Consider the following 23269-nt stretch of genomic DNA (forward strand, 5'->3'; position numbering starts at 1 on the left):
GGCGCAGGTGCACATATTTATCCATCAACTTGGTGACAGGGTAGGTGTACTGCGAGAGTCCTATTTCTTGGCTGGTGAAAGCATTTGTGATCTTGTACTGTCACTCTGGCTGCCCGTTGGCTGCGATAGTGAAGGAGACATTCTCGCCCTTTATCGTCTTCAAATCTCTTCTTATTGTCCGAATCGTCATTTCGTTCTTGCTCCCCCGCAGTCCCAGTTGAGTCGCAGCGGAGGCGAGCAGAAGGGTCTTCTCTGACCCGTCATCAAGGACGGCGTAAGTGTCCATGACTTTATCCTGGTAGCTCAATGTCACACGGACTACCTTTAAGAGCACTTGAGCTCCGTTGCTGCTGGCGGGGTCAATGTACATGACACTTGCCTTGGTGCCGCTCCGTGGTGCAGGTGTAGGCCGTCTTCCGTTACTATCGTGTAGTATATCTAGATGGGCTCCATCGCACCGGCTGCACCTTTTCTTTAGGCGGCATTCGGCTGCCATGTGGGGCCGCGCACATCGATATCAGCGCCGGTTGGACTTTATCTATTGGCTCACTTCTTCTGCATTCATCTTTGTGAATGTGTCACATTGTGACAGCCAGTGTTCTTTCTCACAGTAGGGACACGCTATCTTCCACTTCTCCTTCCTCGAGGGGGTGCTGTGACTCTTACTGCTCGGTACTGACTCTGATTGGTGCATGACAGTCACCGATCTTCTTCCATCATTTATTCTCCTGGGTCCCTCTCTGGAGCTTGGCGTGCTCCGCCCGAAGGTGTCCAGTCGTAAGCTGCTGACCTCTCTCGCCAGGAAGTCGGCCAGATCAAGGAGGGATGGCTCGGGGCCGTCGGGATCTCGGTAGTCCCTCTGCCGCCGAAAGCGCTCCTGTCTTGCGGGTGGCAGCTTCTCCAAAATCCTCTCAACGTTAGAGTTGGCGTACAGCTCATGCCTGCCCTTCTCCCGTTGAGCTCCCAGCATCCCCACCAGGGACTGCACTTTGATTGACAGGTCATCTAGTGAGCGATTGTCTGTGGCTGGGGGTAGGCGGTCAATATGCCTTATCTCCTGGATTACGTAATCCCATATACGTCCATATCTTTGATCCAGCGCTGCAAGGGCCGCTGTGTATGGGGTCGAGGAGGTAGCATAGGCTAGCGCTATATTGTGTGCTCGCTGTACTTTCAGGTGCTTCAATAATATTGCATACTTGTGGCGTTCATCAATGACATCCGCCAGCATTGTCTCTAAGCACATCCGGAGCTCCGTGTACTGTGCTCGACTCTCATAGACGAAGTCTGGGATTGATGGCGTGGCGTTGTATGACGCCGTGGATGGCGAATACATCGGCGAGCGTTGGGGGAGAGACCTCCTGGGCGAGTCCCCTCTTGCGCCTCGCTGTGGGCCGGTACTGGCAGGGTACCATGGCCCGCTGGTCCAGGTACTGTTCCTCGGGGCTGGTCGTGCGTCGTGCTCACCCGTAAATAGAGTCGGGGGTCTGTAGCGCAGCGCCACGGGGGTATAGCCTGGACTGTATGGGACCTCCTGGTCCGGTGGAGTACTGTGCTGTCGTCGGGCTTGGTTCTCCTCTTCTCCCTCTTCTTCTTCTATCAAATCTTCCAGATCTTGTAATCGTTTATTTAGCTTCTCCGCAGTGTAGGCCGCTCCTTCCTTGTAGCTGGGTCTCGCTTGGACCGGTATGGGAAGGGGGTCTGCGGGGGGTCTAGACTCGGTCTGTTGGTCAAGTTCAGGGTTGCTTGCTCGTTGCGGTGACGCTGCTCTTGACTGCTGTCTCGACGAGTTCCTTGAGCCCCTGGCGGAGGGAGAGGGAGTTGTCCTTTTGATCAGCTGCTCTATTAGTTGCGCTTGTAGTCTGTCGCGCTCTGCGTCTCTTTGGGCACCGGCAGCGGTGCGCTGGGCGTCGGCGCGGTCTCTTGCCATATTCTCTTCCATCTGGAAGCGTCTCATCTCCAGACTTGTGCACTGTTCTTCGCTCCGTTGCTGTGCTTGGAGGTGTTCGCGCTCGCTGGTCGCCTGGGCTTGGAGACGTTCGCGCTCGCTAAGCGTCTGTGCTTGGAGCCGATCGCGCTCGGTAGAGGCTGTCAGGCTGACGAGGAACGCCTGTTGTAGTATCCTCTCCGCTTCGCTGGGGGAAGGCGGTAGTGGAGGTGAGCCGCTCCTGCGTGAACCGCTCCTGGGGGTACTTGTTGGGGAGTCCTGGAGCTCTAGTTCCTCGGCGCTCTCCTCTTCTTCTTCCGTGCAGAGTTCTCTCTCTGTAGGGTTGTCTTCCTCCCGGGGCGTGTCGGGGACTACTTCTTTAGTAGTGGCGGGGGGTAAAGGCATGTCAATTCCCTCCTGGTCTCCACCGTGGGCTTGGTCAGTTACATTAGGACCTACTAGGGCCTCTGTGGTCGGGGAAACCTGGTCGTTAAGGTCAGACATAATTTTACTTTCTACTTTTACTACGTTTACCGTTTGTCGAAGGCTAGGTAGTTGACTGACAGTGTAAGCCTCTAAGTACTGAGGTGTCTGTCGTCTGCGCCGCGGGCGTTCTAGGTTAGGAGGATCGTTTCGTGGAGTGTTCATCATAGGCCATTTCGATATTAATAACACTATATTAATATTACACTAGTTACCATCCGGCTCGAAGGACCAATTGTAGCTGAGGGGTACAATTCCCTGACTGTATTGTTAGATATGATATTTAATACCACTACCTCATGTACTTTAACTTCTGGCCACCCAGTACAAGATATAAGTATGATGAACACTTTCCCACCTGATGAAACGAACCAACACAAATGGACCAAATCGAATATTTAATACAGCAAAGGGTGTACACAATATTCACTTAATTACATTTATGATTTGAAATGTTAAGTATGCACTTTTATGGCAAATGAGTATTCGTAGGTAAATCAACGTTGAATGTCCAATCTCTGGTTGCGCAGGGAGTAAGTATACAACCTGGAATATTTAGGAAACGATAGCGATAGTACTTAAATAATTATAGCTGGATACACTAAGGGGGGGGGGGGTCCCGCTGGTTGTAAGACAGTAGGAGGGGGGGGTTAGAGAAGTTGCTGGCGGTATCCCATCTGGCCGACGGTGTCTTGGGAGAATCCAAAGTCTTAGACCCAGTGCCCACAGAACCTGGGGCCGTAGACGAACACAGCTGGACCCTCTGTGGAACGGTATCTGCCGGTCCACAACGGAGAGACGTGGTGCGACCTCACGTGTAGAGCGCCGCCTCACCTGTAGTCCTCTCCGGGGGGTAATTCCAACACTCGACAGTGTTGGCCTTTATCCATGGAATAATCAAAGCACATAAAGCATAATCCAAGAGCCGTGGAAGGCTCGCCGTCGTCGGGTAGAGTAATCCAATATACAGGTCCAGTCGCTCTTGACCCGGAGCTCCTCGGATGCAATCACCACTAGGGGTCTGACCAGCCTGGATAAGCGTCCAGATAACGTCAGGAACGATGGGGGTACTGATAACTGTAGAACTCGAACCGAACGATGCACCATACATAAATAGACTATTATTAGCTTAATAGAATACGTCCAACTCGACGGTATGGTGCCAAACTATGACCATTCAACTATTAATCTACACGATGTCTCAATGCCTATTCTGGGCCAAGTAGGCCCTACTACACCGCACGTGCTTCGTGGGGAGGCTTTTGCGTCTGTCACTCTGTTAGAGGGTAAAGAACTGGACTAAAAGAAAGTTCTACTTTACGAGCGTCATATATATATGCGCTATGAACAAATGGTACCACACGTATTTCGCCCGGCATATTACTGCGCGGAACCGGGGGCTGCCTCGACATGTTAGGCGGCACGATTGAACTTGAACCTAGGGGTATGGCAACCTGGCGCCAGGTTCTAGTCCAATGGTAGAATGAAACTATTATGGGCTGTTTAGTAGAAACGGGGATATTCAATGCATATTGTACAAGGAATATACAGGGGATATCAAACGATATACAAATACAATTAAATATATATATATAAATAAATATACATATTCGTTTTAATCTGATCCTTCACAACAATGTGCATTCAATTAGAGGGAGGAATAAAAAATTACTCCAAGTGGGTTGTGTGTGTTTGTATGTATACCATTGTTTGTGTGCCACGTGTTTGTTTGTGTGTGTTTGTACAGTATGTATACAGCAGTGTATGTGTGGGTTTGTGTGTTTGTATGTATGTACCAGTGTATGTGTGGGTTTGTATGTAGTGTACCAGTGTATGTGTGGAGTTGTGTGTGTGTGTGTGTGTGTGTGTGTGTGTGTGTGTGTGTGTGTGTGTGTGTGTGTGTGTGTGTGCGTGTGTGCGTACTGGGGGTGTACTGGGGGTGTGTGTGTAAGGACACAGGAGATGGACAGATTAGATTAGATACAGTAGATGCTGCTTGGTCCTGGCCCGTTTGTGTGTAGAATGTGATTTAGTTGTAAGGTTTGCGAGGCCGTGGGGCTGCTCTGGGCTCTGTGATGGGTGAGAGGACAGACTGACAGTGACAGTGGGGTGGTAATGGCTCTGAATGAGGAGGAATGGCCTCTAAGATCCCAGCCCAGCAGCCCAGCAGGCCTGTACGAATACTCTGCAAAAATGAATTCTTCTTGTTTTACTCACCTGTGTGGTTTCTTTCTTCCATAGAACTATACATCTAGGCTATGGCTTTTGTTTTTTTGGGCTGTTGATTGTCCCCAAGAACACCATTCGACTGTTAATAGGCTGAAATGAGGCAAATTTGAATATTATTAATATGATATAATTTACATAATATTACAGCATCGAAGCAGGCGGAAAATACTGATAATTAACAAGTTTGTTAATCATTCAATCAATCAAGTTTGAAACAATCATTAGTCATTGGGCTGTGCTTTGTAACACCCATTTATTGAGCATTGCAGGCGCAAGAAATTCAGATATTGAAATTTGTTCCGACAGTCCTACTATTTATATTGTAACTTTACCGCTCAGACAATCCATAGTATTCAATTACACCATCAGCACACAGACATCTGATAGGCAAACAACAGGTGAATGTAATTAAACAACAGGTTGACCAAAACGACGGCCATAGTAGACGATGACCAGACGGTTTACCGGTTTACCAATATCGACCAATATCATATATATACTGTATATATATATATATATTTTTTTTTACTTCAGATCAGATCAGTGCTGGCTGCGAGTACAGGGGTGAGGTGAGGATACGCTCAACAGCTACAGTACCAGAAAAAGTACCCTGATCCTATCGCACGCCTGTTAGGGATGCACGTGCAGCGAAGGCTGATCAAAGGCACCCCTTTCCACGTGTTGCTATCTATCGACACCATCAACGCAATGTGAATTACATAAGAAACAGTGTGGGTTATTTTTGCACAGCCGTGGAATTTGCTCCTCTTCCCCCTCCTGCTCCTCCTGCTCATCCTGCTCCTCCTGCTCCTCCTACCCCTCCTGCTCCTCCTGCCCCTCCTGCTCCTCCTGCTCCTCCTGCTCCTCCTCCCCCTCCTGCTCCTCCTGCCCCTCCTGCTCCTCCTGCTCCTCCTGCTCCTCCTCCCCCTCCTCCCCCTCCTGCTCCTCCTGCTCCTCCTGCTCCTCCTGCTCCTCCTGCTCCTCCTGCTCCTCCTGCTCCTCCTGCTCCTCCTGCCCCTCCTGCTCCTCCTGCTCCTCCTACTCCTCCTGCTCCTCCTGCTCCTCCTGCTCCTCCTGCTCCTCCTGCTCCTCCTGCTCCTCCTACCCCTCCTGCTCCTCCTGCTCCTCCTGCTCCTCCTGCTCCTCCTACCCCTCCTACCCCTCCTGCTCCTCCTACCCCTCCTGCTCCTCCTGCTCCTCCTACCCCTCCTACTCCTCCTGCTCCTCCTACCCCTCCTGCTCCTCCTGCTCCTCCTGCTCCTCCTCCCCCTCCTGCTCCTCCTACTCCTCCTGCTCCTCCTCCCCCTCCTGCTCCTCCTCCTCCTCCTACTCCTCCTACCCCTCCTGCTCCTCCTGCTCCTCCTGCTCCTCCTCCTCCTCCTACTCCTCCTCCCCCTCCTGCTCCTCCTCCCCCTCCTGCTCCTCCTCCTCCTACTCCTCCTACCCCTCCTACCCCTCCTACCCCTCCTGCCCCTCCTACTCCTCCTGCTCCTCCTCCCCCTCCTGCTCCTCCTACCCCTCCTGCTCCTCCTGCTCCTCCTGCTCCTCCTCCCCCTCCTGCTCCTCCTACTCCTCCTGCTCCTCCTACTCCTCCTGCTCCTCCTGCTCCTCTTGCCCCTCCTGCTCCTCTTCCCCCTCCTGCTCCTCCTGCTCCTCCTCCTCCTCCTGCTCCTCCTGCTCCTCCTGCTCCTCCTGCTCCTCCTGTCCCTCCTGCTCCTCCTGCTCCTCCTGCTCCTCCCGCCCCTCCCACCCCTCCTGCCCCTCCTACCCCTCCTGCTCCTCCTGCTCCTCCTGCTCCTCCTGCCCCTCCTGCCCCTCCCGCTCCTCCTACCCCTCCTGCCCCTCCCGCTCCTCCTACCCCTCCTGCTCCTCCTGCTCCTCCTGCTCCTCCTGCTCCTCCTGCTCCTCCTGCTCCTCCTGCTCCTCCTACCCCTCCTGCTCCTCCTGCTCCTCCTGCTCCTCCTGCTCCTCCTGCTCCTCCTACCCCTCCTGCTCCTCCTGCTCCTCCTGCTCCTCCTGCTCCTCCTGCTCCTCCTACCCCTCCTGCCCCTCCTGCTCCTCCTGCTCCTCCTGCTCCTCGTGCCCCTCCTGCTCCTCCTGCCCCTCCTGTCCCTCCTGCTCCTCCTACCCCTCCTGTCCCTCCTGCTCCTCCTACCCCTCCTGCTCCTCCTACCCCTCCTGTCCCTCCTGATCCTCCTACCCCTCCTGCCCCTCCGCGTCCCTCCGTCTCTCAAACTGAAGCGCCGTGTCTAGAACTTGTCTGGGGGAACACACTGTGGTTCATGAAAAATGCATCCGCTTGGTTCCAACTCCGTGCCGTGCGTTTGATACTCTTGTCATATCATATCCATGTCATGTCAGCGTGCGTATTAATTATGTAGCGAGCTGGCGGTTTGAGGAGACAATATTGATGCATCTCAACGGCGAAGTCCTATGCAGATTACTCACGCGTCAACGGGAGACATAAACAAGACTTAATTAGGGATGAGAAAAGCACTTTAATGGTGAGTTCCTGTAAGTAAATAATTCCTAGCCTGTGTTTACAGCACGCATTCCAATAAAGATGTCTCTTTCTCTCCGTGTCCCCCGTCTCCCCCGGGCGACGTTTTTATTCTTGGCCCTAGTACTCTGTCTCTCTCGCTCTGTCTCTCCCCCCCCCCCCCCCCCCCCCCCCCCCCCACCTCCTCTCTATCCAACCGTTGTGGTCACTTTTTCCGGTTCAGTTGAGGTGTGTGACCCCGGCCTTCCCAGTCTTGTGTTTGGCTTCTCATGTGCAGACGCTTGATCCTCCAATCGCAACAGTCGCTTCCCTCGGACAAACAAAGCGATCGGATGAAAAGAGGGTGGGGCTTGAGATTGTGTCAATCGTGAAGGTCATTCCTTTTCCGCATGAGTAAAATGGAAGGTGATTTGGTGTTATGACGTTGTTCAGCAGTCGCAACCTGCCTCTGTTCTGCACCACGCGACCGCAACCTGCCTCTGTTCTGCACCACGCGACCACAACCTGCCTCTGTTCTGCACCACGCGACCACAACCTGCCTCTGTTCTGCACCACGCGACCGCAACCTGCCTCTGTTCTGCACCACGCGACCACAACCTGCCTCTGTTCTGCACCACGCGACCACAACCTGCCTCTGTTCTGCACCACGCGACCACAACCTGCCTCTGTTCTGCACCACGCGACCACAACCTGCCTCTGTTCTGCACCACGCGACCACAACCTGCCTCTGTTCTGCACCACGCGACCACAACCTGCCTCTGTTCTGTTCTGCACCACGCGACCACAACCTGCCTCTGTTCTGCACCACGCGACCAAAACCTGCCTCTGTTCTGCACCACAACCTGCCTCTGTTCTGCACCACAACCTGCCTCTGTTCTGCACCACAACCTGCCTCTGTTCTGCACCACAACCTGCCTCTGTTCTGCACCACAACCTGCCTCTGTTCTGCACCACAACCTGCCTCTGTTCTGCACCACAACCTGCCTCTGTTCTGCACCACGCGACCACAACCTGCCTCTGTTCTGTTCTGCACCACGCGACCACAACCTGCCTCTGTTCTGTTCTGCACCACGCGACCACAACCTGCCTCTGTTCTGTTCTGCACCACGCGACCACAACCTGCCTCTGTTCTGCACCACGCGACCACAACCTGCCTCTGTTCGGCACCACGCGACCACAACCTGCCTCTGTTCGGCACCACGCGACCACAACCTGCCTCTGTTCTGCACCACGCGACCACAACCTGCCTCTGTTCTGCACCACGCGACCACAACCTGCCTCTGTTCTGCACCACAACCTGCCTCTGTTCTGCACCACAACCTGCCTCTGTTCTGCACCACGCGACCACAACCTGCCTCTGTTCTGCACCACGCGACCACAACCTGCCTCTGTTCTGCACCATGCCTACGTGTTTTTACGAGTCCCACTCCGTGCCGTATCTCACGGAGAGCCAACGTATCATCATGACACTCGGATGTATTTTGTCACCAAACGGATATCGGAAGGGGAGCGAAGCGTCGGATGTTTCCTCCTTGAAATACAGCTGTGTGTCCCCCCCCCCCCGGCCCACATGGTCCTCTTCCTTCTCACATAACAAATGATCGCTCAGGGTTAGACCCACTACAAACACTTTAGGGATATTAATCTTCTTTATGGACCTTCCTCAATGGTTTGAATTGGAAGAAAGGAAAGAAAGAGAACCCACATCAGTGCGACGCCTGATGCCAAAGCGGATGCGTGCCCCCCCCCCCCCCCCCCCTCCCTCGCAGATATGGATTAGTGGTGTTATGATGTGTACGCGCGAGCGTTAAGCCGCCGACGTAACCCCCCCCCCGTCTTTGCCGCTGATTGAGTCAACATTGATCCGGCGGCGGCGCTCGGTAATGCCAGACCGATTGTGTTACAGTGCCACGAATCGCAGCAGGTTTGGCACGAATAATTGGGGAAGTTCAAAAAAAACCTTGATCCAGTGAGTACAGCCCGGGGACAGGTTCCCTGAGAGGCTGACGACTTCAGACGTATTATGAAGTCATCACGTCTCATTTGCACGAGGGGCCCCTTTTGTAATTCACCCTGGATTCAGAGACACTCTGCCGCTTCGCAGCACAATGCGCACTCCGCCTGCCATTGTGCCGCGCTCATTGGAGGAGACACTGAGTGAGTGGTCCTTGGAGCTTGAATAATGTGCAGCGCTGTTCCTGTCATATTTGTTGGTGTGTAATGGCTCCTGATCTGTAGCTTCCTGCAGTGGCCTTTTTGGTTTGACGCAGCGCACGCCGCCCCGCGCGCCACAACAGCGACCGCTTTCTATGCCTGCAGTCCAACTGACTTGTTTACAGCTCACTGTAAAAGTGATTTCCGATTGAAATAGCTGTCAGATAAAGAGACTCTAAACATTGTGTGCTCTGTCTGTGGGGGAGGGGGGGGGAGGAGGAGGGGTGGGAGGGGGGGGGGGGGGGACTACCTTCAGAGGAAGGAGTGAGGTTGTCCACATGCTGCCCCCAGACATTCTCACACATGTTGTCTGTGTGCATCTTTGAAGATGCAAATGTGTCAACCACATGTAACCAACCACCCAGAGAGAATCCGAGATGCCCGACTGCCTTTCTCACGGCTCTTAAATGGCTGACGGCGATCTTACAGCCGGCCCCCGCTTGTCTGCAAAGCCTGTACTTCTTTTTGAATGAACAGATCAGATTATGCTTTTATACAGATAATTTTTTCCCCCCATTCATCATTAAGTGTTAAAAGCCAGTATTGTCGGTACCATAATAAAGGATATCAGATAGACAGATTGACTGTGCACTTTCATCACCTCTCTTATGTAACAATGATCTGTCAGAGCCTATATCGCGGTCACCACCACAATCAAGGGAATATTTATAGCTCAAACCAGCGAGCGAGCTTAAAGCCTCTGCCGTGACAATGACGGCACATCATAGCTCGTCTCCGACTTGAGGAGGAGTCGGTGAATTATTAATGTCTCCTCCCCACTGCACCGTCACCTATCATCACAGTGTCTCCTCTGCTGCACCGTCACCTATCATCACAGTGTCTCCTCTGCTGCACCGTCACCTATCATCACAGTGTCTCCTCTGCTGCACCGTCACCTATCATCACAGTGTCTCCTCTGCTGCACCGTCACCTATCATCACAGTGTCTCCTCTGCTGCACCGTCACCTATCATCACAGTGTCTCCTCTGCTGCACCGTCACCTATCATCACAGTGTCTCCTCTGCTGCACCGTCACCTATCATCACAGTGTCTCTGCTGCACCGTCACCTATCATCACAGTGTCTCCTCTGCTGCATTGTCACCTATCATCACAGTGTCTCCTCCCCGCTGCACCGTCACCTATCATCACAGTGTCTCCTCCCCGCTGCACCGTCACCTATCATCACAGTGTCCTCTGCTGCACCGTCACCTATCATCACAGTGTCTCTGCTGCACCGTCACCTATCATCACAGTGTCTCTGCTGCTCCGTCACCTATCATCACAGTGTCTCTGCTGCACCGTCACCTATCATCACAGTGTCTCCTCTGCTGCTCCGTCACCTATCATCACAGTGTCTCCTCTGCTGCACCGTCACCTATCATCAGTGTCTCTGCTGCACCGTCACCTATCATCACAGTGTCTCCTCTGCTGCACCGTCACCTATCATCCCAGTGTCTCCTCTGCTGCTCCGTCACCTATCATCACAGTGTCTCCTCTGCTGCTCCGTCACCTATCATCACAGTGTCTCCTCTGCTGCTCCGTCACCTATCATCACAGTGTCTCCTCTGCTGCACCGTCACCTATCATCACAGTGTCTCCTCTGTTGCACCGTCACCTATCATCACAGTGTCTCCTCCCCGCTGCACCGTCACCTATCATCACAGTGTCTCCTCCCCGCTGCACCGTCACCTATCATCACAGTGTCTCTGCTGCACCGTCACCTATCATCACAGTGTCTCTGCTGCACCGTCACCTATCATCACAGTGTCTCCTCTGCTGCACCGTCACCTATCATCACAGTGTCTCCTCTGCTGCACCGTCACCTATCATCACAGTGTCTCCTCTGCTGCACCATCACCTATCATCACAGTGTCTCCTCTGCTGCACTGTCACCTATCATCACAGTGTCTCCTCCCCCATCACTATCAACGTCATGCTTAAAGTGCTTGATAAAAAAATTCTAAATAAGTCAAGGCCTGGAATTCCTTAAACGGCCCATTTTTTAACAAGGTGCTTAAAAAGTCCTTGGAATTCAAATCAACCATTTGCATTGAAAGTTTGTTCATCCACGATAACATGGTTCTGAATCAAGAAATTGCATTTATTTTATTTAAAGTGTAACTAATTGTCGGAAATTGATTTTAAGCCATAAATATTGGATCAGATTTCTTTTTCAAAAAAAATTCAAAATAAAACAAATTTAAAACTGATCCTTTTTAAAAGGGCATTGGATCCTTTAAATAATAAAAAATAGTGCTTGGAAAGTCCTTGAAAGACCTTGAATTTCATTTTGCAATGTCTGGGAACCCTGCTCCTCATTTCAATATCAAAAAGTGGGAATGATGTATTCAGCCGTGCCGCTGAGGAAGAGTGACTTACTTGAGGAAGGTGGTTGAAGACGGTACACTCCTCCGCGAGGCCCACCCACCCGGCCCGTCGAGCCCACTGATAATGAAATCAATTGGTGTGAACGGCGTGAAACATTTCGAGGTGCCCCCCCCCCCCGCGTAAGGCCAATTAGAGCATTCTCTGTGGCCCCCAGCCGCCTCCAACCAGGGGGACGGCCCCTCGCACTGTCATATCAATATTCCTCTGTTGATCTCCAGCTGAGACGAGTCCGGCTGCTCTTTCTACACATGCTAATTTGCATTCCCCAGTGTGTGTGGGAGATGCCAGACCGGCTGCCTTCTCCCTCTTGTTCTCGAACGTTCTCTCTCTCTCTCTCTCTCTCTCTCTCTCTCTCTTCTCTCTCTCTCTCTCTCTCTCTCTCTCTCCTCTCTCTCTCTCTCTCACTTCCTCTCTCTCCCTTCCCCTCTCTCTCTCTCTCTCCCTTCCTCTCTCTCTCTCTCTCTCTGGCTTTTTCTTTTTTCATGAGGGAAAGGTTTCTTTATTCCTGGCATGCCAGAGAAGGGCCCTCTGAGGATTACATTGGCTAAGCCCTTATCACTCCAGGAAATTCACTGCCTGCTTAAAAAAGTGGTAGGAGCAGCAAATCAAGGGGAAGTGTTATTCTTTTTAAGTTTTTCTCACTATATTCCCATGGAAAGTTACCGGGTTTGAAGAAAAGTAATTTTTTTTTTTGGCACTCGAGTTTTTCTCATAACTGTATTTCATTTTTCACCTTTTTTTTCAATTATTCTTTTTTTTGTTGCTTCAACTGGCTGGTGGAATTTTAGAAGTGGAAAATGTGAAAGCAGGTGCTTGTGAGAGAGAGAGGGGGGAGAGAGCGGGGGGGGGAGAGAGAGGGAGGGAGGGAGGGGGCTGTGCTCGCTGGGAAGCGATGTTAAACAACCAGGGAAATGTTTGTTATTCTAATGGTATCCCACCATGGAAACGGCTTTTTAGAGACTCCCAGGGCTTTGTGCAGAGTGTATACACGCTTTCATCAATCTCCCCCCCCCCTAATTTCTCCTGGGGATTAATGAATAATCAATCCCTTCTCCCGAGTCATCACCTGCTTTATCCCGAGAGCGAATATGATGCAGAAAAGAAAAAGTGCTCTCTTAACCCTTTGGGTGCCGTTCACGTAGAACTACGTTTCTGTCGCCCGACAGTTGAGTGCCGGAAACGTAGATCTACGTTTTTCTCACAGTATTTCTTTTATTCGCTATTGCCATTCATAATTCAGCGGGTCACCTTGTGCATTCTGTTCTGAATGTGTCTGAGCTGGCAGACGGTCTTATACTGCCCTCTAACGCCTTCGGCCGCTATTGCACTCCATTAGAAACGGTGTAGTTTCTTTTGTCTACCGAGCTGCGGCGTGGGGCGGGTCCTAAACACTCCGGCAAAACACCCACTTGTAGGGATGGCTTGGACAACTGACCCCACCCGCCCGTTCATGTGCAATGCCCAATAACGTCGGAGACAGGATTGCTGTGGATAACTGGAATGGCGATCAGATAATTGTTATTTTTTTTGCATTACATCAGAGACCAGGTAAGGACTCTATATATCCAATTTTGCGTTGATGTGATATTTCTTTCTCCCGCGATTGAAGCTATCTGTGTGTGCTGTGTGTGGCTGTTTACCGTTGAGGGGAGGGGGGAGCGCCGCACTCCAGGGCCCATTTCATGTATGCACGAGGAGACATAATAACGATAATCTAGCGTTGCTTTCAGGAAGATTCGATAATCAGGCAAAAAATTACAACGTGATAAGTGAATTACACAAAAACGCTATTAACGCGTCTTTTTCCTGGAATTACTCAGAAGCACCCAAACTACATTCATATTCAAAACGGTATAAAACGGAAATGTACGGATGAAAAAATTATCTGTTTTTTGCACGTTGACTGGAAGCAACTCACTGACAATCGACGGCGTTATTAGACCCATAGCTATAATATAAAATATAGGTTTAGCTCTACAAACAAGGTGAGCGATTACATGGGGTTAATGGACGGCAAGGCCAGATGCACTTCCCGGAAGGGGCGTGGCACTCAATGTGTTAAAGAAACCCTCTCCGAACGACCTCGCGCCGCAAGGTGAGAACGTGGAGATCCGCACGTCCCCGGCGTCGCCCACCGAGTGGTAAAAATAGAATCCAGAGAGAGAAAATGCAAAGATTTTGCGGAGTGATGCATAAATGATGACGTTAAGTGGATTTGAAAGCTATTGATATTTATGTTGCTGGACTTACATCGGTGTTATGACTTGTATACTTGTATATTGCGCCCCCCCCCCCCCAGCCTACTCCGTTTTATGAAACCCTTGCAACTGAGACCAAAGCGCGTTCTTTTGTTGTTGCAAGTATTATATCTCAAGTCTTCAGCCGTATCCGTTTTACACAACGTTTTAGATGGAGGTAATGAATTATGTTATTTTCACTTTTAATACCTTTTACAGGATTAAAAGGCTGCAGAGTGAACTCATTTACAAGTCTTGGAAATAGGGGAAAACGTGTCGGACGAGGAGGCCTGATGTTTAAAAGGCTCCAATAACTCGTAAGCCCTTCTCAGTTTTATACCTCTCTCTCTCTCTCTCTCTCTCTCTCTCTCTCTCTCTCTCCCTCTCCCTCCCTCTGCAGATTTCCTTAAGTGGCTTATGTGAATTGCAATTGCCACATTGAAGCTGGGAATATACAGAATACATTTCTCACCGTCCGTGACCGGCGCACAGTGCATTGAACATGCGTGTGTGTGCACGTGCACGTGCATGTGCATGTGTGTGTGTGGTGATGGAGTGGGTTTCTCACACAATAGCTCAGTATTCAACTCTCTGCGCAGTGGGAGTATAACTTGACCCAGAGCGGAGCCTCAAGCCACGCCACCCTTCCATCAAACCCACAACACTGCTCTCTTATCTGCCGGCATTTCTGTCTGATAGGAACGGCCAAGAAATGATATAGTTGGCTACATGTCATATCTGGTATTATAGTATGGGCTCTCTGCCCCCCTCCCCCTCTGTATGAAATATAACGCTTTTAACTCTTGCCTTGGCTGTTTTCTTTATTTTAATTTTTTTCTTCACACAACTGTAGTGAAGACAGAGAGCAGTTTGTTTGCCCGTCTTGGCCAGAGGCCAGAGGCTCTCTCTGATCTAATCCCTGCCATCGATCAGACTTTGTTTACTCTTACTTCGTTTCTCTCCCCTCCAGCAATTAGGAGGCAACCTTCCACCCCCCCCCCCCCCGCTCCTCCTCAGACCAGCTTTATGTGTGTATTATTTTTTCCTTAAGTGGTAATTATTCACGTTGAGGATAAGCTCTGAGAGTGGGTGGGTGTGTACTGAGTAATGGATACTCGTCAGTGATACAGACGACACATTTTAAAAAGTGTTTCTCTCTCTCTCCCTTTCTCTCTCTCTCTTTCTCTCTCTCTCTCTCTCTCCCCCTCTCTCTCTCTTGAATGTTGTTATTTATTTACGTATCTATTTCATAAAGTCTTTGAAGAGGAAGCCAACAGTCATGGAGTGTGAAACCGGGCGTGCGCTGCTGTGCTCTCAGACTATCATCCAATTGTAGGATGATTCACGGCTTCACAGCCCTATCTGCTGTAGCAACCCACAGCCTTATGGCTTCATTTGATCATCCTCAACTCGGAATTCTTAAAGGGATATTTCACTTTAGTGGAAATTATCTAAAGTAATCTACAAGTAAGCTAGTGACCACTGCTATCCCTGTTGTCTGCTGTCAACACCACCATTCCTCCCTCGTGTCAGGCTCCTCATTCACTTCCATTCATTTTGGTTTCAATAACTTCTGAAAAAACAAACTATACAGCAATATTATTCTGTGTAATATATTTTTCTGTGTCAAAGGTACTTTTTTTTTTTTTTTTTTTTTTTTTTTTTACCTCTTAACTCTTTGGACGCCATGGACTTGAGCATCTTTTGTTCCTACCACGCCAATGCTCTTAAGAGATAGGAATAAGTGGCAGTGTTTGCAGGGCTATATCTATATCACGGGGCGACAGTGGTTCAGGAGGTAGAGCAGTCGTCTGGCAATCCAGAGGTTCCCGGTTTGATTCCCGCTCCTCCCGGGCAGCGTGTCGATGTGTCCTTGAGCAAGACACTTAACCCCTAATTGCTCCCGATGAGCAGGTTGGCACCTTGCATGGTTGCCTCCGCCGTCTGTGTGTGAATGTGTGAGTGAATGTGTGAGTGAATGGGTACAAATATGAGTAACAAATTGTAAAGCGCTTTGGATAAAAGCGCTATATAAAAAATCAGCCATTTACCATCTATATTCTATATTATAGCTATGGATACAATACTATGGCCCATTTGACATCAATTATCTATCGTTCAATATGTGAAAAAGAATAAATGTTTTCATCCATACGTTCACGTGTTATACCGTGGTGAATATAAGTATAGTTTTAGAGTGATCCTGGTTAATCCCAGAAAACGGCGATATGCAGCAATACGTCAATTCCACTAAAAGCGTTGGCGTTCCTCGCCTGGACACACTACTATTCCCAAATCAAATGTATATAATAGGTATTATGTTTCATCATGAATGCATGAAAGGGGGGGGTCGGTTTTTGATTTCTTTGATCGTCACCAACGGCATACATTGTGGAGTAACGTTACACACACACCTTGCGATCGATGTGAAATCATGGTTGGATCAAAGCAGGATTGATGTCCAGGGTTTGTACGGGTGCTGGAAATCCTTGAAAATGCTTTTATTTCAATGTGCTGTTTTCAAGGTTTTAAATGTGCTTGAATTGTGTATAAAGTGCTGGAAAGTTATTGAAATTGTAATTGCACTTTATACTTTCATAATAAATTGCTATCTGACTGAATAGTTTGGTTTTTAGATAAAGAAATAAAATAAGTTAGAGCAACTCGAGCGAGCCTAATTGCGTTCGCTTTTCACGCAAAATGAAATGTGGCTGGGCTCGACCGCAGTGTTTTTTTTTTTTTTACCTGTGCCATCTGAGAACCACGCGCGCGCATGTGTGTGTGACCAACATGCCGGGAGGCTGTCGTTTTAATGAGCTCTGGCTTGGAGATATAAAATATAATTCATGGTTAAAAAGAGGAGAACATCCCAGAGTAGCCGTGTGCAAAATATGCACAAAGGACTTGCAGATTTTTACCATGGGGGAGAGTGCACTTTCGAGCCACATGAAAGGTGAGCCAATGAGCTATGGGTGTTATTAACGTGTCTTGGTCTGGCTCGCCAGGTACTACTAAGTTCGAGACTACAAGTGCTCCACACCTGTCTCCGTAAAAATACCACTTCAATAATCGAAATAGTACCACTTCAATAATCGAAATAGTCAAGTAACAGGCAGAATACACTATTGGAATTACAAACTCGTGTTTACCGGACTCTGTTTTTCACCGCAGTGTTTTGAAATAGGCAGCATGTAGCCTAGCCTAACGTTAGCTAATTCCCTTCCATGTATTTCAAAACACGAAAACTTGTTGTGTATTGAAATGGTATTACATTTTTATAACGGAACATTTACGGAGACTGGTGTGGAACTGGTGTGGGGCAGTTGTAGTCTGGAATGCAGTAACGTACTGTATATGTGTAAGTATGTCATGTATGTCATATATGTTATGATTAATTGAAAATGGGGGACCCTGATGTAAACAAGACGAAAGTATTTCTCTGGTCTGCATCCCCTTAACAATTGTGTGTATTGAGCCGTACTGTATTGTACCCATTCTGCAATCTGTTAATAACGTTTTCAATCAATCAATCAAACGTGACGAGCCAGGCCAATTTTAGCATGTTGATTTATGGAATATGCAATCTAACAGCTAACGTGAACTTTACAGTAAATTACATGGATAATAATGTTAAGGTAGTTAGTTCAGGTTTCAAAAGGTGCTCGATACTGCCACCTGGCAGGAGGCGGCCAGTATTGCACTGTGGCGATCTCAGGATGATTCCCCATGTTAACCCCGATGTCCGTGTGCCTGTAATGAATAGAAATATCGAATAAAAGAAATAACGATGAAAACCTGACTATACTCGGGTCTGGCGCTGAGCGGTTGGCGAGATCACCTGACTATCCTCGGGTCTGGCGCTGATTGAGTTAACAGGCACCCAGAAAAGTGGCATTTCTTTTACTTGAACTTGAGGACTGCATACTTTTCTTGCAAAGCTTATCTTTATACTTTATACGTATAGCACATGCATGAGCCTGGTCTCTTTTGGAAGATAACATTCTGAAGTTACTAATGCAAGAAAGGAAAATCACTTTTAGTGCTAATGAAATAGAGTAACAGAGGTCTGAACTTGAGTTGAACTTGAACTTGTGTACTCACATTTTTCTGTAGTGGTTGCAATAAGCTGGAAAACACTTCGAAGTCTTATGTATTACAGTTCCAAATTTGATAAAAATCCGTTCATAAATGGGTTTTTGGGAGAGATCCGGGTAACCAGCTCTCCAGAATTCCATTTCCTTGTCCACGGCCATTCATTCGAAATGTGATTCACTTCTGGTTTTCGCTCGTCAACTTGTATCATTGGAAAGCTACACTCATTGGCTACAACTCTGACCAATCATTTTCGCCATCAGCGGATGATTGGCAGTTCTGGAGCATCGGGAGTCAGGGATGGTCATCTGACACTCGCTCGTAAAAATACGCTCACATAACATATCGTCATGTAACTCGAGAACCGAGGCACGGAATTGGTCGAGTGAGGTGCCGTTCGAACGGCAACAAATATATCTTTAATTCGGTCATTATATGTTCAGCGAAAAATGCAGGCGCGAGCCTCTAGACGCTCGCAAAGTGCAGTGACTTTGTGCGTTCCGCCCACCGGCACGCCGGGTCCTATACCGGTGCACGTTAAGAGGCTAATGTTTGATGATCAGTAAAGGAATATTTTTTTTTCATCTACTTTTTCTCCCATTTTTCTATTTTTCTCCCATCCCAATTTCGTATCATCCAATTCAACCCTCCCCTGTCTCGAACGCTGTTTCTTGCCTCCCACAAGCTGGCTGCAATGTGGACTAAGTCATACATAGCACGAGTCCCCTCCGATACTCGAGGTAACAGCAGTCGCATCTTTTCACCTGCGCGGCGCGATCTTTCAGCGTCAGGGGTCTGAGCTTTGGAGGGGCGCCGCCCCCATCGCTTCCTGATTCTACTGCGCAGGCGCACCAACCGACCTGTAGGAGTCGCTGTCCACAACGCCCGATCCCCACCCATCAGTTTCCCACCCCCTAATACTGCCAATGTGTATTAGTACGGACGACCAGCTAAACTGAAAGCAATGTGGAGCGCTGGGCTCGAACAGGCGAACCCAGCGTCTCCAGTATCGTGGTGAGCGCCTTGCCCACTGCACCACGTAGCCTCTAAAGGAAAAAATTTTCAGTTGAGGTGTAGTTTGACCAACTGTAACATTTTCACAGAATCTTTCTTCCATCAAGGCAGCAGGTAACCATGGTAACCACTCCCCAAACATTCCATGCAAGGCGAAGATACACAGCACACTCAAACCTACAACAAATTGACTGGATCTGTTTTTATTTTTCATGAATCTTTAAAGACACATCAAATGCGGAAAAAATAACTTATACATTTGACTCATAATAGTCTGACTTATTGAAATCTCCACAGCAGTACTTAGTTTATACTTCGGAAGTGTAATATGGTCCTCAAAATGAATGGAAGTGAAAGAGGAGCCTGACACCATGGGAGGAATGGTGGTGTTGACAGGGACAGCAGTGATCACTAGCTTACTTGGTAGATACACTTACTGCTGAAACTTGACAACATTCTCCTAAAGTGAAATATCCCTTTCCGAGTTTCCGTATTGTGAAATATTGCAGAAATGGATATGTATGGTTATGGAAGCTGAGGATAGCCCTCTTCTAGTCATAATAATCAAGCAACTGCCATGACTGGCCTTGGCTAGAGAGGTTCATCATCACAGCGATAGAGAATATGGGTATATCTGATTTCAGGGGGCACAGTAATGATGATTAAGTACCTAGGAACTAACGAAGAAATATGTTGATTAATTGTCAGATACTTAGCTCTATTGACAGGTTTTGTATGCATTACATACAAAGCTCTATAACGAACCTCCGCAGATTCTGATGGTTAAGTCAAAACTCGTCCAAACTAATTATTGCATTAGTTTGTATTGTGTTTTCGAAGGGATCAACAGAAAGCTCAAAGAGCCTCGACAAAGGCCGGTGGAGTGAAAACACAAGCCGCTGCTAAAACACAGTATGAAATGGCAACTAAAACACACTTCTTCAATCAATATCTGAAATGGAAAAAAAATAAATACTAACCTTTTACTATTATGCACTCTGCAACTAAGGAATCTACCTTGCTTATATTACTACCTACTATGCTAATATGCACTCAAGTCTGTAGCACTCATGTTCGACACTGTTCGTTCGTCCCACACTTCCTATTGGCACATTCCATCAAAAACTATCCATATGACTAATGTTCCATATCCCCACAACCTACCAGTTAGATCATATATTTGTGCCTACACTTCGCTAACATAATAATAAACTGGACTTTTGAAGAAGTCTTTATTCATCATGCAGTGACACACACATGCAATTTTTGGGTCGTCGTCGCCGATGAAATTGTGCACTTGACCCATCCCGTCGTCCTTCCCCCCAAGGCAGCCGGGAGCAGATAGGGGCTGCGGCGTGAGGCCGCACCCCGGGGACCAATCCAAGTGCTCCTGTCCGTCTTCGTCAGGGAACGTTGTGTCTCTTGTGCATGTTTTCCATTGGGTTTATCTTATCGGGGGGAAACCCTTGCGAGCACGGGGAGAACATGCAAACTCCACACAGAAAGGCCCGGGAGATCCCCCACCTGGGTACCTGGCAACATGGCAACCTGGTCCCCAAGGGAATCAAACCCTGGACCTTCTAGCTGTGAGGCGACAGTGTTAACCACTACACCACCGTAACATGTAGTTCCTCATTAGTTCCGAGGTACTTGACCACTACCTGTGCCCCCTGAAATAAAGTGTTGGCGAGAAAACGTCAAACTAAATCTGTACCAGTATGATCACAGAGTGGTGACCAATTTCTACCCTGAGCCCATTGATTAGAAGTTGATTGACCTTTGAACCTAGTCAGATTTGCGGCGGCATCTAGTCTCGCGTACAGTACATACGGTATACCACCAACATTTGCATGGTTTCGCTTCACTCATATTAAGAGACAGGTGTTACATTACGTTTGTTCCCTCTTTGACTTACACCAGTTGAGATCTTCCATGCTATTTTGGCAGATGCCCATTAAGGCCAATTAGAGTCAAGTGCTCTGGGTTTTTCACCCACCCTGTTTGTTTGTTAAAATGCAGATTTGCTCGTTCTGCTGCATCGACTTGACTGGCAGCAGACTCCAAGGTTTCTGTACACTTACTGCATGTTCCAGTCTGTCTCTCTTCCCCTTCGCGCGTGTGTGTTTACATCATATGTGTGTGTGTGTGTTTACACCATCTGTGTGTGTGTGTGTGTGTGTGTTTACATCGTGTGTGTGTGTGTGTGTGTGTACACCATCTGTGTGTGTGTGTGTGCGCTCAATACTTCTCCCCGAGCCTTGAAGAAAACAAAGATGATCAGAGTTGACTTTGAGCATCATCGCTGTGCCGGGCAGATAAAACACAGAGCAGGGAATAAATAAATGTACTCTAAAGTTTCCTGGCGTTGACTGTGAGAGTATTTTCTTTCAAGTTGTCATCGTATGATATAGCCCCCCCCCCCCCCCCTTTTTCTTTTCATTTTTTTTTCGTGAACAATTCCACAGTGCATTAGATTTGCTTGATTCAATTAGCGATTTCAAAGATATTGGGCTAAGAGTATCACAGTTCCACACTGATTTACTCCAGGGGGGATTTGTATGGATCATTTTGTATACTTTCTTCTTAATCTTTATATGTATGTATGTATGTATGTATGTTGGATATTAATTGCTATTTATATTTTTTGCACACAGTCACAGTCCATCCTCACCTTCTCACCTGGTCTTTCCTTTGTTTTCTGTAGCCAAAATGGCACGCGTATCCCAGCCTTGTCAGATTGTGAATTGGATGTTCCTGGCCTGATATACGTGACCAAATCTAGATGCAGACCTATCCAAAAACTGATGAGATATCTTTTTGGGTCCAAGCGGGAAAACACGGCTTCCCTATAACTTCTGACAACGGACATGATGGCGCTATCGCTTTCAGCTCAGACACCCGCAAACCGGGGAAGTGCCATGGTCCGGTCACTTCTTTTATGATTAGAGGATGGTGGCCACATGCAACACCTTAACTTGGCTGAGATTTTGCAAAAAAAGATATTAGGATAAAAAGGGGGGGGGGGGGGGGCTTTTTCTTTTCTTTCTCTCTTTTTCCACCCGGGGGAAAAAAGGAGGGGGGGTGTCTTTTAAATCACGATGTTAGGCTCAGTAGTCAATGACTGTCAAGCCATCTGCGATGGACGATCATCAGTCCAACCCTAGCCTCCTGGGGATCAATGTTCTGAAATGTGGTTTTTCGCGGTGCTCCCGTACAGACGTCAGGTATCGGCTTTTAAGTACTTCCACCTTATAGAAGTGAAGGCCTCAGTTACAGAGAAGGTGTGCAGCGGTATGGAATGATGGTGATGCTGCTATTGCCTCCATTACTAAGTTAGATGGTGGATTTGTTTGATAAGTTCACAGCTTCTGCAAATATAACCCCCCCCTACACACACACACACGCACGCACACACACACACACACACACACACACACACACAACACACACACACACACACACACACAATTGTACAATAGAATTTAAGTGTCATGGCCAAACTTCTTGGTATCAAGACAAGTAATCATACTGGTATTTACCAGCAAGTACTAGCACCTACTTACCAAAAAATATTCATATTTTGTCAGTGTAACGCTACTTGGTTTGCAAATTGGAGCACTGCTATAATACTCTAACAGCTCTCTCTCTCTGTCTCTCCATCTCTTCTTCTCTACTCATCTCAAATTCTAATTTGGCGATTAAGCAGAAAGCTGTTGATAGCGAAGCTGTTGGTGTTTTCATCCGGGTCCACCGTCTTACAGTTGCAAACAGCCATGAATAATTAAGAGTGCTCTTTTCGCCATGTGCTCTCTCTCTCTCTCTCTCTCTCTCTCTCTCTCTCTCTCTCTCTCTCTCTCTCTCTCTCTCTCTCTCTCTCTCTCTCTCTCTCTCTCTCTCTCTCTCTCTCTCTCTCTCTCTCTCTCTCTCTCAAACTCCTGTTTTTAAAGAAAATTTATATTTATTTTCTCTCCCCGGTGCCACGCTTCAACACGACAGTCACCAAAGTTATTATTAGACGGGATGGAAGCAGCCCCCACACGCTCCCAGGTTCCGAACGCCGGGTACCGGAGCCCCTGCACGGAGTTCTGACAGCTTTTGCACAATATTGTGGAAGGGAACTCTTTGCTTCTCATGCTGCTTAAATATAATGCGGCAGATGGATAGTATTTGAGGAAGAAGCGGGG

At 48.5% G+C, this 23269-nt stretch overlaps 1 protein-coding gene across 1 annotated transcript in view; it reads left to right on the forward strand.

The window, feature by feature from the left end:
* Positions 1-23269, forward strand: part of LOC311235530 (adenosine kinase-like) — a 183273-nt gene that overhangs the window by 82871 nt on the left and 77133 nt on the right. The window lies entirely within an intron of this gene.

This window comes from Notolepis coatsorum (assembly GCF_963971535.1).
Source record: "Notolepis coatsorum genome assembly, chromosome: 10".
Classification (NCBI taxonomy): Eukaryota; Metazoa; Chordata; class Actinopteri; order Aulopiformes; family Paralepididae; genus Notolepis; species Notolepis coatsorum.